This window comes from Delphinapterus leucas, chromosome 20, assembly GCF_059928025.1.
Source record: "Delphinapterus leucas isolate spDelLeu-1000000601 "Yukka" chromosome 20, BTC_Dleu_Yukka2, whole genome shotgun sequence".
Classification (NCBI taxonomy): domain Eukaryota; kingdom Metazoa; phylum Chordata; class Mammalia; order Artiodactyla; family Monodontidae; genus Delphinapterus; species Delphinapterus leucas.
In genome coordinates, this window is record NC_143148.1 from 28,878,722 (window position 1) to 28,894,185 (window position 15,464).

At 42.3% G+C, this 15,464-nt stretch overlaps 1 long non-coding RNA gene across 1 annotated transcript in view; it reads right to left on the reverse strand.

The window, feature by feature from the left end:
- Positions 1-4,820: 4,820 nt before the first annotated feature.
- The window catches only part of LOC149744635 (uncharacterized), a 206,727-nt gene continuing 196,083 nt past the window's right edge, over positions 4,821-15,464 (reverse strand). The window contains exon 3 of the long non-coding RNA XR_016390968.1: positions 4,821-13,919. This is a non-coding gene — a long non-coding RNA (uncharacterized LOC149744635). The remainder of the gene's footprint in view (positions 13,920-15,464) is intronic.

Genomic DNA, 15,464 nt, shown 5'->3' on the forward strand with positions numbered 1-15,464 from the left:
GCCAGTGGAAAAGCTAATGAAGAGCAGGACTCCCATTTGTAGAAGAGAGCAGAGATCAAAGTGGCACCTAAGTCCTGGCCTCCTTCCCCTCGCTCCTCCGCTCCTCCGTATGAAAACTAAATCCTGCAGTAATCATGTTCATTGTATCAATTTACATATACAGCATGCTGTATAAGATCCTCCGAGTAAGGTAATTAACACACTCTGTTCTTCAGTTGTGTCTCCCTTTTTCCTTCCTGCTGGCGCTGAAGCAGGCAGCATCTTTCCTGTGGCTGGGAGCATGTCTCCACTCTTTTGAAGGTGTGTAATGGATGATTCTTGGGCCCTTGACTGATGTCACCAATATCTTGCCTGATACACTCATAGGTCCCTCCTCCAGCCCCCATCCCCTCTGTTTTAATGGAAAAACCTCTACTATTAAAACTCTCCTGTTTTTCCTCCATATTCTCAGCAGGAGAGGATGTATGTCTTTTCAAGAACAGGCGAATAAATTGTTGGTTCTTGTCCACACACTTCTATATGGCAAATCATCCAAGTTGAAGGGATGCGTGAGAGTGTAAGGGGGTGATGCGAACAGGTGAGAGTGAGACTCTTGTGTGAAAATTAAACTGAGTGAAAAAAGCCCCTAAATAAAACATAACACATATCCAATGAAATACAATAACAAAAAACAACAAAGCAGTTTACAGAGCACTTCCACAAACACACACCATTTTTATTCCTACATCCCCATGTATTAGAACAAGAATTGCTCTCCCATTTAGGAGTTAAGACATGTAAACTTGACAATGGCTTCACAGGTACTCAGATGCTGAGCTGTATTCTGGGACATATTTTGAAAGCTGATTTTGCCTTAAACAGATCTATCAAAATTATACATACTAAATTTCCAAGATTTTAAAATCAGCCTTTGTTTTCCCACTTTTAGCATTTCTGAAATTGGAATGTACCCACAATTGATGTGTATATTTAATCTGGCAGTGTTTCTTTCTTCCTTTTTTTTCTTGAAAGGCTAGTGTTGAATCAATGGTGTGTCTTACAGTCAGGGGCATTTTAGCACCAAGGAAATGGGGTGTACACACTCACGAAAATATGAGGATGGAGAGTATACTCGCCTCTCTGGGTTTATCCATTCTTTAGCTCCTCTCTGCTGTGAAATGCACACCACTGCAGCCCTGAAGTCCTGGGACAGCCTCACCCAGACTCCACTAGGCAGCCTGCAGTCTTCAAGGAGAGCTACATGCCTCCACGATCAATTACTTATTCTTAAGGAAAAAGTCCCTACAAGCTCTAAGCATTGCCAAGAAGTCAAGGAACGGTACTATTGCTGCTGTTGCTAGATCCCCAGAGGCACAACAGAGAGGAGTGGGGAGTTCAAACCCTCGGCGGTTGCTTCATTTGCAAATATTTTCTCCCATTCTGAGGGTTGTCTTTTGGTCTTGTTTATGGTTTCCTTTGCTGTGCAAAAGCTTTGAAGTTTCATTAGGTCCCATTTGTTTATTTTTGTTTTTATTTCCATTACTCTAGGAGGTGGGTCAGAAAGGATCTTGCTGTGATTTATGTCATAGAGTGTTCTGCCTATGTTTTCCTCTAAGAGTTTGATAGTTTCTGGCCTTACATTTAGGTCTTTAATCCATTTTGAGTTTATTTTTGTGTATGGTGTTAGGGAGTGATCTAATCTCATACTTTTACATGTACCTGTCCAGTTTTCCCAGCACCATTTATTGAAGAGGCTGTCCTTTCTCCACTGTACATTACTGCCACCTTTATCAAAGATAAGGTGTCCATATGTGCGTGGGTTTATCTCTGGGCTTTCTATCCTGTTCCATTGATCTATCTTTCTGTTTTTGTGCCAGTACCATACTGTCTTGATTACTGTAGCTTTGTAGTATAGTCTGAAGTCAGGGAGCCCGATTCCTCCAGCTCCTTTTGCAAATGAAGCAACTGACAAAGGATTAATCTCCAAAATTTACAAGCAGCTCATGCAGCTCAATAACAAAAAAAACAAACAACCCAATCCAAAAATGGGCAGAAGACCGAAATAGACATTTCTCCAAAGAAGATATACAGAATGCCAACAAACACATGAAAGAATGCTCAACATCATTAATCATTAGAGAAATGCAAATCAAAACTACAATGAGATATCATCTCACACCAGTCAGAATGGCCATCATCAAAAAATCTAGAAACAATAAATGCTGGAGAGGGTGTGGAGAAAAGGGAACACTCTTGCACTGCTGGTGGGAATGTGAATTGGTTCAGCCACTATGGAGAACAGTATGGAGGTTCCTTAAAAAACTACAAATAGAATTACCATATGACCCAGCAATCCCACTACTGGGCATATACCCTGAGAAAACCAAAATTCAAAAAGAGTCATGTACCAAAATGTTCACTGCAGCTCTATTTACAATAGCCCAGAGATGGAAACAACCTAAGTGCCCATCATCGGACGAATGGATAAAGAAGATGTGGCACATATATACAATGGAATATTACTCAGCCTTAAAAAGAAACGAAATTGAGTTATTTGTAATGAGATGGATAGACCTAAAGTCTGTCATACAGAGTGAAGTAAGTCAGAAAGAAAAAGACAAATACCGTATGCTAACACATATATATGGAATTTAAGAAAAAAAAGGATGTCATGAAGAACCTAGGGGTGGGACGGGAATAGAGACGCAGACCTACTGGAGAACGGACTTGAGGATATGGGGAGGGGGAAGGGTGAGCTTTGACAGGGCGAGAGAGAGTCATGGACATACACACACTAACAAACGTAGTAAGGTAGATAGCTAGTGGGAAGCAGCCGCATGGCACAGGGATATTAGCTCGGTGCTTTGTGACAGCCTGGAGGGGTGGGATAGGGAGAGTGGGAGGGAGGGAGACGCAAGAGGGAGGACATATGGGAACATATGCATATATATAAGTGATTCACTTTGTTATAGAGCAGAAACTAACACACCATTGTAAAGCAATTGTACCCCAATAAAGATGTTAAAAAAAAAAAAAAAAACCCTCAGCAGCCCCTACCCATCCGGAGGACCTGAGTGAGCACTTGCCCCACCTTCTTTTGTGCTGCAGTTCCTGTTAGTGACAACAAGGCCAGGAACTAAATGTATGCAAGAGAGGGCCACACTCTGCAAGTGAAGAAAATGCCTCGTGGTTCAAGCAGTATTTCTTTACAAATTCCTGCATTTCACCTCCCTGAATTTTACGCTGAATTTTGTCAGTTTATAAATTTGCACTACAGCTTGGCACTGGGAAGAGGGGGGTGGATAATCAAACCTACAGGCATTTTACACACAGACATTGAAAAATAAAGACCATTAGCAAAAAGTATAATTAAATTAAAATGCCAACTTGCCATAGAAGCTCAGTAAATGGGAAATATATCAAACTGTGATAATACAAATGGGCTATTTCTCAAGGTGTGAGAATGTCAATGGAATAAACTCTGATAATTTGCTGACTTTTTATGCTGAAAGTAGAGTGATAGCTTAAAAATATATTACCACAATAACACACATAACTGTGTAGTATGTGTATAACTGTTTAACCATGTTAGCACCACAAATCTGGGAGCACCAAGGGCTGGGAGACACACAAAAGTCACTTAAAACAAAATTTCTCCTTTTGGGTGAGTTGGCCAGCCCCCAAATCCCAGTAGAAGTTTTTATTAGTCACCAGATGTACTTTTTTAGATGCATTCAGCCTGATTTATTTTGAATGTGTGTTTGCCAGTTAAGTTTAACACATCCAGTTAATGATAGCTGAATATCCTCTGAAAGCTTTCTCATAATGAAGCCACAGTTCTTTGTAGAATATTGAAAACTACTTTTGGCATGCAAGTTCGTTTTGTTAATTCCTCTTTTAGTGCACAAATAACCTCTGAAAACCTGCTTCTAGGTGTTTATGTGTCAGGACAGTATCAAAAATTATTCAATTGCCAAGTCACATGTCAACACTTCAGTGTACAAAGCCTCTGAGAACCCCGATTCTCACTACTCTGCTGCCCTCTAGTGGACAGCTGGTAAATCCTCGCGCTCATTTTGATGTATTTATTTCAACCGAAGCACGCATGCAATGCCAGGCACTCCTATTTGCATCTCACCATGAAGGTAAGTGGCACTTTAGAAGTGGTAAAATATAAACAGGAAAACAGGAACCCGACTGAAACCCCTTGGAGGAACACTTAACAAAGGTGAGGCTGTCAAATATTTTCTAAGGACCTATCCATTTAAAAACAGTCACCTGTGGCTGCAGCCGTACCAGACTCACAGATATACAGAACGAACTAATGTTTACCAGTGCAGAGGGGAGGGGCAATATCAGGATGGGGGAGTGGGAGGTACAAACTATTGGGTGTAGGACAGGCTCAAGGATGTACTGTACAACACGGGGAACGTAGTCAATATTTTGTAATAACTGTAAATGGAAAGTAATGCTTAAAATTGTGTAAAAAAATTTTTTTAATACAATAAAAACCAAAAAAAAAGTTCACCCACCCTAATGCTTCTCACACTGGATGACCTCAAGCAACATAAAAGCAATATTCAAATTCTTAGCTGAATTAAAGAAAAATCACTACATAACTAAAAGTGCACTTGGCAGGAAGTTATGATAATCATACATAATTGACAAGCCATTTTATTCCCATAATCACCTGATGAGAAGGCAGAAGCCCAGAGAGGACAGAGAACTTGCCAGGAGTCCACAGCTAATAGTTGGCAAAGCTGTAACCAGAACCCAGGTCTCTGGGATCCACAGCCCAGGGCTCTCCCTGGCACTTTTTTTCCCACTATAATAGCAGCAGGTCTTGAACACATTTTCATGATCAGTTGCAATGGACATAATGAGTAACCTGACAACTGAGAGCCAAATTATGGAAATGTGTGAATTCATTACTTTTTAGAAATAAATTAGAGTGGATCTACATTTATTCCTATAACAAAATCACTCTTACTTGCAATCCATGAGTGGAAGAAAAAGTGGTGGAGATACAGCTTGAAGAATTGTCTGTGTTAGGAATACAAATCTCAGTCCATGAACCCAAATGAGCGAGAAATATAAGTTTATTTTTTTAACTGTTTCTGTACAGACCCTATCTCACCAAGTGGTGTAAACTTCATTTCAGCTGAGACTGGGCTGCTGTGCCCTCTCAACTTACCTGGACAGAAGGTAGCAGCAGGAAGGGGTGGGACACAGCCCTGGTCCTCAGTGTTGTCCTTTATTCAAGCCAGTACCCAATGAGACTTCCTCACCCCGGTCTGGGGTCCGTTCACAGTCCCAAGGCCTGCCAGTTCCGTCAGCTCCCTGAGCTTAAACCCAGAGGACTCTGAGTGTCCGGGAAGCATTCTCCTGCTTCCCTACCACAGACTGATGTGTCTGCCCAGACATCTCATGCAGTTATGCCCACTCTGTACACTTCAGCCTCCCCAGTCTGTACCTGCAAAGGAGCACAGCTCTCTTTTGCTCTCAGATCTCCTAATCCATGTGGCGTTTCCACTGTCACCACCCCTACCCTACACCCCACTTATCCCAGGACCTGCTTTATGTGACAAAGAACAGAGTTGTTGATCAAAGACCCACGAGCAGCCAATTTACCTCATTCATTAATTCAGTCAGTCTCTGTTGAACTGAGGATACCCCAGTGAACAAGGCTGACCAGGTGTCTGCCCATGGGGCTCACAACCAAGAGACAATGACGCCATTAAACAAGTAAAATGCACACAAAATGATCTCGGGGGTGAGTGGGGAGAGGGATGAGGGGCAATGAGGAGGGACGTGATTGCAGATTGGGGGGGTGAGCAGAAGTCTTCACAAGGAAGGGTGTGTTGAGCAGAGGTTTGCATAAATGTCCAAGCAGGGACACATTTCCTAATCCTGGAGTCTAGAATCTCTGCTAGAGCTGACCACCTATTCTTCCAAATAGCAAAAACAAAACACCATCCATTTTTGTGTTGGCCATTTTAGGAGCCATGAAAGCAAAATTCTTAAACGATAGGTTACAGGGGCTCATATGAGGTACAGGAGAAAAACAGCTAATATTCCAAAATATTATGATGGTACACATACATCCTGGGTGGGCTTTGGGAGGGATGTCCCTTGTGAGCAAGTCATCTGTCATGTGTGCTGAGGAGGGGAAAGTAAGGCTGAGACCGTGGTCCTAGAGCCCTCCTTGATGTTTATTCCCAGCCTCTGGAGAGCAGAGACCCCCGTCCCAGTCACTGCAGATCCCTCGCCCTCTCACCAGCCCAGGCCTCTGGCTTGGCACCTTTTGCCCTCAGCAAGCACCCACCATGAGGCTGAAGGAAGTGACTGCACCACATCAATGTAGGTGATCATCTGTAGAGCACTCCTGGCTCAGAAAAGAACTCTTGTCTTGACTCATCAATGGCCTTGGGGAAAGAGACGTCATCTCCCCACATTAATCCCTAGTCCAGGTATATAATGCAAATACTGATAGGGGCTCAGATAACATAAACAGGTGAAGTAAGCTGTTTATATTTCTTTACTTCTTCTCTCTTGTTGCTTCATTATTATTCTGCCTTTTATAGGAACAAGGGAAAAATAAAAATGTACTTTCCTCTTTACTATTAGCCTGAATAAGCATCACAATAAATGGCAACTTGTTCTATGCCTCAGAGGCAGGAAAACAATAGGGTGCGGAGAGGACCTGATGAATTGGAGAGCACATGCCCCATCTAAAGAGAGAGGAGCTAAAGTCAATGTTCCCTTCATGGGAATATAGACATAGCGATGCCAAACCTTATGATTTTTCAAGAGACGTTGGAACCTAACTGTTCTTGTGAAATATCCCGATATTTAAATATTTGCAATTAATTCATACTATTTTAAAACTTTATGCAGGAAACAGGGGACACATCTTTGGACCAGATTCAGGGCATAAACCAGCAATTTGGAACCAGAATTTTAATCATATGTTCCCTCACTTCTGGGTAGAGCCCAGAAACCCTGGCCTGTAAGTCCAGAGATCTGCAATGAAGGCTTCATCCTAAAATAACTCTGTGTAAATGTGGGCAAGTTGCCATCCCTCCCTCATCTTTTGCTTTCTTCTTGGAACGAGGAGAGAATTAGATGAGACCAAATGTGTTCTTATATACACAATCTTTAGAGTTTAAACAGCTATAACAAATAGACCCTAAAATGTACATGGCTAAAAATAAAAATAGAAGCTTCTTCCTCACTCACCCTACAATCCAGGGTGGGACAGCTGGCAGCTTTCTTCCATACTGTGATTCAGAGACTGTCCCCCTTGTGTGTGGGCCATTTCCTAGCTTTGCTATTGTCTGCATCTTGCTGTGCTAAGGGAAGAGGTATTATGGAGAAAGTGAATAGCTGTTTCTTAAAAGTTATGGCCTGAAATCAGTACATATCATTTGTACATATATTCTGTTGGTGAGAACTAGTCACAGAGCCACACGTGGATGAAAAGTGAGTGGTGACTACATTGTGAAAGTGGATAACTGTTTTAGTGGACATCTAGTATTATTCTTTGCTAGCTTCAAGCAAAATGTTGCATATGAGTCCAATATATAAAACAGTTAGACATGGAGTTGCACTAGTTGAAGCCAGAATATAGAATTCCTAAACTCCATGATGAAGACTGTATCACTACTCAAAACACTTCCCCTGTTCCTGAAGAAAGAATATCCTTCCTTGTTGCACTGATGTCAGGCTTGGCCATATTACTTGCTTTTGGCCAGTGAGTATAGGCAGAAGTGACAGGTACTATTGCCAAGCAAAAGCTATAAAAGCCATGGTCCACCTCTCTTTTCCCTCTGAAATGGGCCAAGCATGTCTTAAATAAGAGCTTCTCCTTCAGCAGGTTCTAGAATGAAGAAAATATGAAGTAAAACCAGAGTTGATCCATGATGATCATGTCACATGAGTGAAAAATATGCCTTTACTGTTGTAAGCCATTAAGATTTGGGGGTCATTTGTTACTGCAGCACAACTTGGCCTAAGCTGACAAATACACTCACATCTTCTTGCCTCACTAGGAGCCTAGAAGCATAACTCCTAGAATTCAGCAACACAGAATCTGAAGCAGCACTGGAATAAATCATTGCTGAGATCCCTCAAAGTCCTAGCATTCTGTGATTCTAAGTCTCCAGATGGCAGGGCTTCTATATGAGTGATTTTTGTACCCCCAGTGCCTGACAGTGTGCCAGGTACACTTGTAGATGCTCAGTACGTTTGCTAAGTGTGTAACAAGTTATTCTGACAACCTTGTGTAACATGAATTAGTATAATTGATGGCTCTTCCCACAAGTTATTTCCTCTGCCTTGAATACCCTTCCCTTCCTCCTCCACCTGGTGGAATCCATGCTTCAAATCTCACTCAGATGTTCCCTTCCCTATGACAGCTTCACACTTGATCTAGAATAAGTGTGTCCCATCTTGGGTTCCACTAACTCAGAAATTTCCCTAGGCCCTTTCATGTCATATTCCTTTAGAAGCAATGCTTGGTTTAGTGATCTTCATACTTTCAGTTCCTAGGACATTGCCTGCTTAAGTGCTCAACTATTAAGTAAATGAATGAAAACGATAGTTCCAATTAATCATAACATAAAAACAAAGAACAATTTGCTGTCCGATGTGCATCTTAAAATGTAACCTTCATAGGCTTCCCTGGTGGCACAGTGGTTGAGAATCTGCCTGCTAATGCAGGGGACACGGGTTCGAGCCCTGGTCTGGGAAGATCCCACATGCCGCGGAGCAACTAGGCCCGTGAACCACAACTACTGAGCCTGCGCGCCTGGAGCCTGTGCTCCACATCAAGAGATGCCGCGATAGTGAGAGGCCCGCACACCACGATGAAGAGTGGCCCCCACTTGCCACAACTAGAGAAAGCCCTCGCACAGAAACGAAGACCCAACACAGCCAAAAGTAAAATAAAATAAATAAAAGAAATGCATTTCCATTAAAAAAAAAAGTAACCTTCGAAAACAAAACAAAACAAACAAAAAATGTAACCTTCATGTGATTTGAAGACTGTAATTTAGGAAAGGTAACATCTTTTGCCTGAGACAAATGATCTTTCTCAATAACCTGACACTGCATCATACTACCGAGAATATGTATATATATCTATGTATATACATAGACTGTATATTATTATTTTATATTAATAATATAATTATATTAATCATGAAATTATAGCATTTGTTATGCCTTCCCTCAGGCTAAACACTGCCCTTCTAGTCATCTTTAAACAAGTGTGCTTGAAGAAACTTCTCTGGGAGGAAAAGTATTCCCAGTCATTTATACTTTAGTATAAATTAGTTACTTAGTTCAGGATTATGCTTCCCTTACTATATACAACTATATGAATATACACACACATATACATGCACACACACACGTGGGGATATATATATACACTATATATCACATATATGCTATGTATTTATTTAAATCTTCAGTTCCTAAAACTTCTGCTTTTTCAAAAATGATGTATTCCTGAGACTTTTCTCCTAAAATTGTGTTTCGATTTGGACTTGTATGCCATGTAGAACACTGTGCTGTGGGATCTGGGTCTGTCTTTACCATCTACTGACAGAGAATGCTGGCCAAGTCAGTCAAACTCCCTTAGCCCCCAGTTCCTCAAAATGAAATAATGGATGTTTCACAAATGGTACTTCAGTCCACACATATTAGTTATTATTAAGAAGGAGGAGAATGGATGATGACAGATGGATAAAAAGTATAGCATGAAACAGAGTGTCTGGAGCCTTCTCCTTAAATTACACCCACCTGCATGAACTAAAAGAATATACCCTGCAAGGCAGGTCAGAAACTAAGGTAATGAAAGGCTCCAGACTCCCATTTATAAGCCAAAGCACCGTTTCTCCTATAACTAGATCACCAGGAATCTTCTTGTCTTCTTCTTAGTCAACTTTACCAGCTTTAATCTGGAGGCTCAGTGAAACTCTTTCAGGACCTCAGGCTGATACCTGAAACTCCAGCTCCCTCCATCATTTAACGTGTTAAACGGCAACGACTGTAATGCCAGGACAACAAAAACAGAGGGGAACAGAGAAAAGCTGCCATTCCAAAATAAACCAACCCTGCATATCAGGAACAAGAACGTTCTCTTCTAACTAAAGAGATTGATGGATCCTTTCTCCCCATCCAGCAGGAACGGAAATGATGACTCTTCCCCCAAACATAGTGACTTGAAAGGATAAAACAAAGAATCTTGTTGCCTCCCCTAAATCACCAGCATTACGAATGGGACTGACACCTTTCATCTTCTCACTCACAACAGCTGGCTTCTGAGGAATGGCCTCTGGGGATGACAGGATGGCTGGGGTGTGCTGGGGGCCATTCACTGAGAAACAGCTGTTTCTCAGGTTTGCTGGAAGGAAATTTTAATCAGGGTCAGAATGAAATTAGTTTGTATAGGCTTAGGCCTAGGCTTGTCCTGTTGGACAACAGAAAGGCAGAGGAGGTAAAACAGAATACAGAATATGGTAATGTAAAACCATCTTTTGGCACAATTTATGTGAAAATTTTAAACTCAGCTGGTGCCAGATTTCTCAATGTATTTGCCATTTCCACTATTTAAAAAATAATAGAAAAACCAAAGCCTTATCCAAATCTCTAATATCATCATCCTAGGGGAAGATTTTTGGTGACACTCAGAAGGAGAATGCAACAAGAATGATTATTAAGTTAGGCATCACAGCCTGGGCTGTGGCAGGCTCTGGAACCACGTGGAGGCGCTAGAAGGATGCCTGGCCCAGGGCATTATTTGGAGAGATGCCCCACACTGAGCAAATGAGAAGGACCACTAAGGAGGTCATCAGATCTAGTATCTGGGACGCATGATCCCAGCCCACCTGCACGCCAAGAACATCAGCTCATTACTGAGCTTCTCTGAGCGCCATAGGAACACGTGGTCCAGGCCATGGGAAATCCTCAATGACAGATGCAACTGTACTTGGCACAAAGCCATGGCATTATTCACATGCCATTTCTCTGGGCCTCCACCAAGCCTCCATGTAGAACAGGGGTCACTGAACAGAAATTGTTGGCCCTGCCCAAGAAAAATCACAAAAGGCCCCATGGAGCAGGTAGGAAAAGGAATGGAAGCATAGGATGGGAAGGAAAACGGAAAGGGAGAGGGAAAAATGACTTCTATACCCAGACTTCCCCCCCACAATCTGCGTTACTGTCAATTCCCAATAGGAATTCCAAATAATCCCCCATTCTCAGTAAGAATTTTCAGTCTTCACTCACTGGTTCATCTTAGCTTCTCCTCACACCCAAAGACAAACTTTGAAGCATTAAACTTTCAGCACCAGAAGAAATCACAAGGCAAAGGTCATAAACTGACAGACAACGCGTAAGACAAATTCAGCCCTTCTGAGGTAGTTTCCTTGGTCTGAGCTTTCATTCCTTCTTTCTTTTTTAATTTCTAATTTGAAATTCTTTAAGCACTTCTTACCTCCCCCAGTTTGCCCCCATTCCTACCTGGCCCACTCTGCTCCTTTATATTACTCACCCAAAGGCATTTGAGAGGGCCACCCTGCCTTAGAGAGGGCACCCACAGACCTTCTTCCCCTGCAATCTTCCTTTCACCAGATAAATAAACCAAACTACTCAGGAAAAAAACAAATCACAGAGTATAACCCTGGCAATCTCTGCTCGCTGAGGAGAGCTGGTGCTTGCTTTGACATCTTGAAAAGGAGGTCATAAGTCCCCACGGCCTTCAGAGGAAATGCTCTGAGTTTATGAGTTTATGATTTTATAGATATATGAAGAATCCTTTTGTTGGAATGATTTCAATAAAAGTGAGGCTGATGTTAGCTAAAGAGGGTGGGGTGATACAGAATGTCTCTGAGCTTGCTGTCTGGAGTCTCATTTTTGCAGGGCTATACACTCACCTGTCTTACTCACCTGTCACCACCCTATCCCAAGAAAAAGACCCTCCAAGTTAATCATCCCTGAGTGGCTCATTTTAGTTTACTGAATAACACTGAACCAAGTTCCTTGAGAGACAAATCCCAATCCCAAAGGAATGGTTCTCTAATGCTGTGATTTACAACAAGACGGCATGCCAGAAGAGGAGAGAATTTGGACCTAGAGATCCCCCTCCCTCCTTAAACCATATGCTGAAGACTGGCAATGACTCTAGGACACAAACCAGTGGGGTTATCTTTTCCCCTATGACATCAAATTTTACAACCCAGTCTGAAGGATCACTTTATTTCTAGAAACAGATACTCACTCAAGCTGGCTTTGGCAATAAGGAATTTATTAGCAGGATGCAGGAAAGTTTTGTGAAACCTATCTGTAGAAATACAGCTGGTCCTTATGGGAAGTGGAAACTTACCAGCCAGCTCTTCTTTTTTGCCTCCTTATTTTGGGAACAACTTGACCTCTCATTTCTGCTTCTCTTTACAAGCCCATTCCATTCTCCCTGTAGGCTCTTCCTTTTTGAGACCCTTTTTTCTGCTTCTCCAAACCTCTGCAAGTTTTATTCAGATGTTCCTCCTTGTGATCCTAGCTCCACACGGCCTTATCGTTCCAAGGGCAGTATCACCCAGCTGTGTTCTCCCTGCCACTCAGATTTTTGAGGGAGGCTGATTGGCACAGCTGAGGTCAGGTGACCATCCAGTCACTCAGCTTTGGTAAAGGTCAAATGGAACAAAGAAAGTTGCTCCGACCTAATCTAGGACTATGACGAACATTCTGAAGAGAGGGACAGCACAAGCCCTTGTCCCTGTCCTCCCAGTCTCACAAGGTCGGAGCTAGAACGTGTCACTCTGGCACAGGAACTGGACAGGAGTTTGGGGACAACAAGCTTCAGCAATTCTCCGGGAGGAGCTCCGCAGATGCATTCCTCCAGAGGGAACTTCTTCCATCATTCCCCATCCTACTGGGGAAAACTGCTCTGGGATGAATTATTTCAAATTCCCAAGGGCATAAAAGGGTCTCCTATGCTTCCATTTCTTAAGCTACAAGAGGCACATCTCAGCTCAACTGAAGGAAATGCAAGGTAGCGAGGAGGGTGCCTGTGAAAGAGGCCCATCCCCGAACCTCCACGATGGGGCTAGATGGAAAGGAGGTGCCCTCCTACCTCTCTCCTTCCCTCCCTCCCTTTCTCCTTCATGTGTCTATCATGTCACACACCTCTTTAGCATGTCATCCGAGCTACAGAAGGATTTTACATCTCAGCATACTTGCATCACCTGGCCCAGCCTGGCTCCACGCCTTGCTGGATGACGCAGCTGCCTAGAGGGTACAAGCCAATAGAGCCCCTTCCCCTAAACGCCTTCCCACCTGCCCTGTTGAGGTGCCAGAGCTCCACTCTCCAGCGACACGTCATGACCAATGTCCAAGCTGCCCAGAGCAGGGTAAATATAAGGTAAATGTAATGTGACAGGACATGAAACACGATTTCACAAGAAATCAGCTACATAAATTATGAAACATAAGTCAAAATTCTATTTGCTCCCTGCAAACTTTATATCAAAATAGAAATGATGAGCAGAGAACTCATGGAATGATCTACTTCTGTCATGGCATAATATAAATCTCTAATGGTAAAAGGTGGAGCATCATAAGGTGTGTGTGCACATGTGTGCATGTAGGAGGGGGAAGAGTGTGATGTGGTCAAGCTACTGCCTGAAATTCTACCTCCCTTGGGCTGAAACATCAAGAGTAAGATTTTGGTTCTGACACACACAACCTACAATTTTTCAAGACTTTCAATTTCTAGAGTAGGTAATTCCATTTACTGAAGGTAAGATCAGTTTCAGTTTTCACATTCGCTATTTTGGGGCTAACATACCTTATTCCCACGTCAACATTCTATTTTCTTTCCCTCCCAGGATGATGGCGATCTCAGCTGTGAGTCCAAAACCACTCTGCTGGGAGTGCTGCACAAAACAAACAGTCAGGGTTGAGATTTCAGGGAACTCTGGGAGATGCTAATGCAATTCCTTGGCACCTGTTGCCTTCACCTTACCATCAACCAAGAACTCAGTCATGGACTGCCATCAGGGGATTTTATTAGTTTGAGTTGTGACCCACGTGGCAGCCTTGCTGCAGCCCAGCTTACCCAGGGCAAAAGACACTTATCAAAGAGGCTTTTGAAATGCAAATACTATGAGAGAAAGAGAAAGAGACTGTGGCGATCTGGTTCCTGGCTACCTCACTAGCTCCATCCCTCACTGAGCCCTCACCCCCATGCTCCAGTTTATGGCCTCCTAATTCTCAAACCACCAAACTCCCTCCTGTGACCATCACCTCCGTCTATCTGAAATGCTCCTTCCCTTTCCTTCCACCCTTCGGTTCACAACTACTTCTCTTTCAGATTTCAACTCAACAGTGACTTCCTCATTGAAGGATTCCCTAACTTTAAAAAAAAAATGTTGAGGGGACTCTTTTATTTCCTTTTTTTAGCTTTACTGAGCTATAATTGACAAATAAAATTGTAAGATATTTAAAGCATACCTCATGGAGATTTGATATACATATACATTGTGAAAGGAATCCCACCATCTAGTTAATTAACACATCCATCACCTCACATATTTAACAATTTTTTTGTTGGTTGAGAACATTTAAGTTCTACTCTCTTAGCTTATTTCAATTACACAATACAGTGTTATCAACTAAAGGCACCACATTATATATTAGATATGTAGATAATGTTAAGTATAGACCTTATTCACCTTATAGCTGAAAGTCTGTACTCTTTTACCAGTCTCTCCCTTTTCCCTCCACCCCCAGACCCTGGGAACCACTTTCTATTCTCTGTTTCTATGGGTCTGGCTTTTTATTTAGATTCCACATATAAGTGTTACCATGCAGTATTTGTCTTTGTCTGGCTTATTCATTTAGCATAATGCCCTCAAGGTCCATCCACGTTGTCACAAATGGCAGTATTTCCGTCTTTCTTATGGTTAAATGATACTCCACTGTATATCTCTGTGTGCGTGCGTGCGTGTGTGTGTATATATATATATATATACACACACACGCACGCACGCACACGCACGCACACACACACCACATCTTGTTTATCCATTCATCTGCTGAAAGACATTTAGGTTGTTTTCATATCTTGGCTACTGTGAATAATGCTGCAATGAACATGGGAGTGCAAATAATCTCTTCAATATCCTGTTTTCATTTCCTTTGGACATATACCCAGAAGTGGGATTGCTGGATCATATGGTAGTTTTATATTTTCAGTTGTTTGAGGAACCTCCACACTGTTCTCCACAGTGGCTGCACCACTTTACATTCCCACCAACAGTGCACAAGAGTTCCCTTTTCTCCACGTCCTCCCCAAACACTTGTTCTATTGTCTTTTTGGGGACAGCCATATTCTAACAGGTGTGAGATGATATCTCATTGTGGTATTGATTTGCATTTTCCTGATGACTGGTGACACTGATCACCTTTTCGTGTACCTG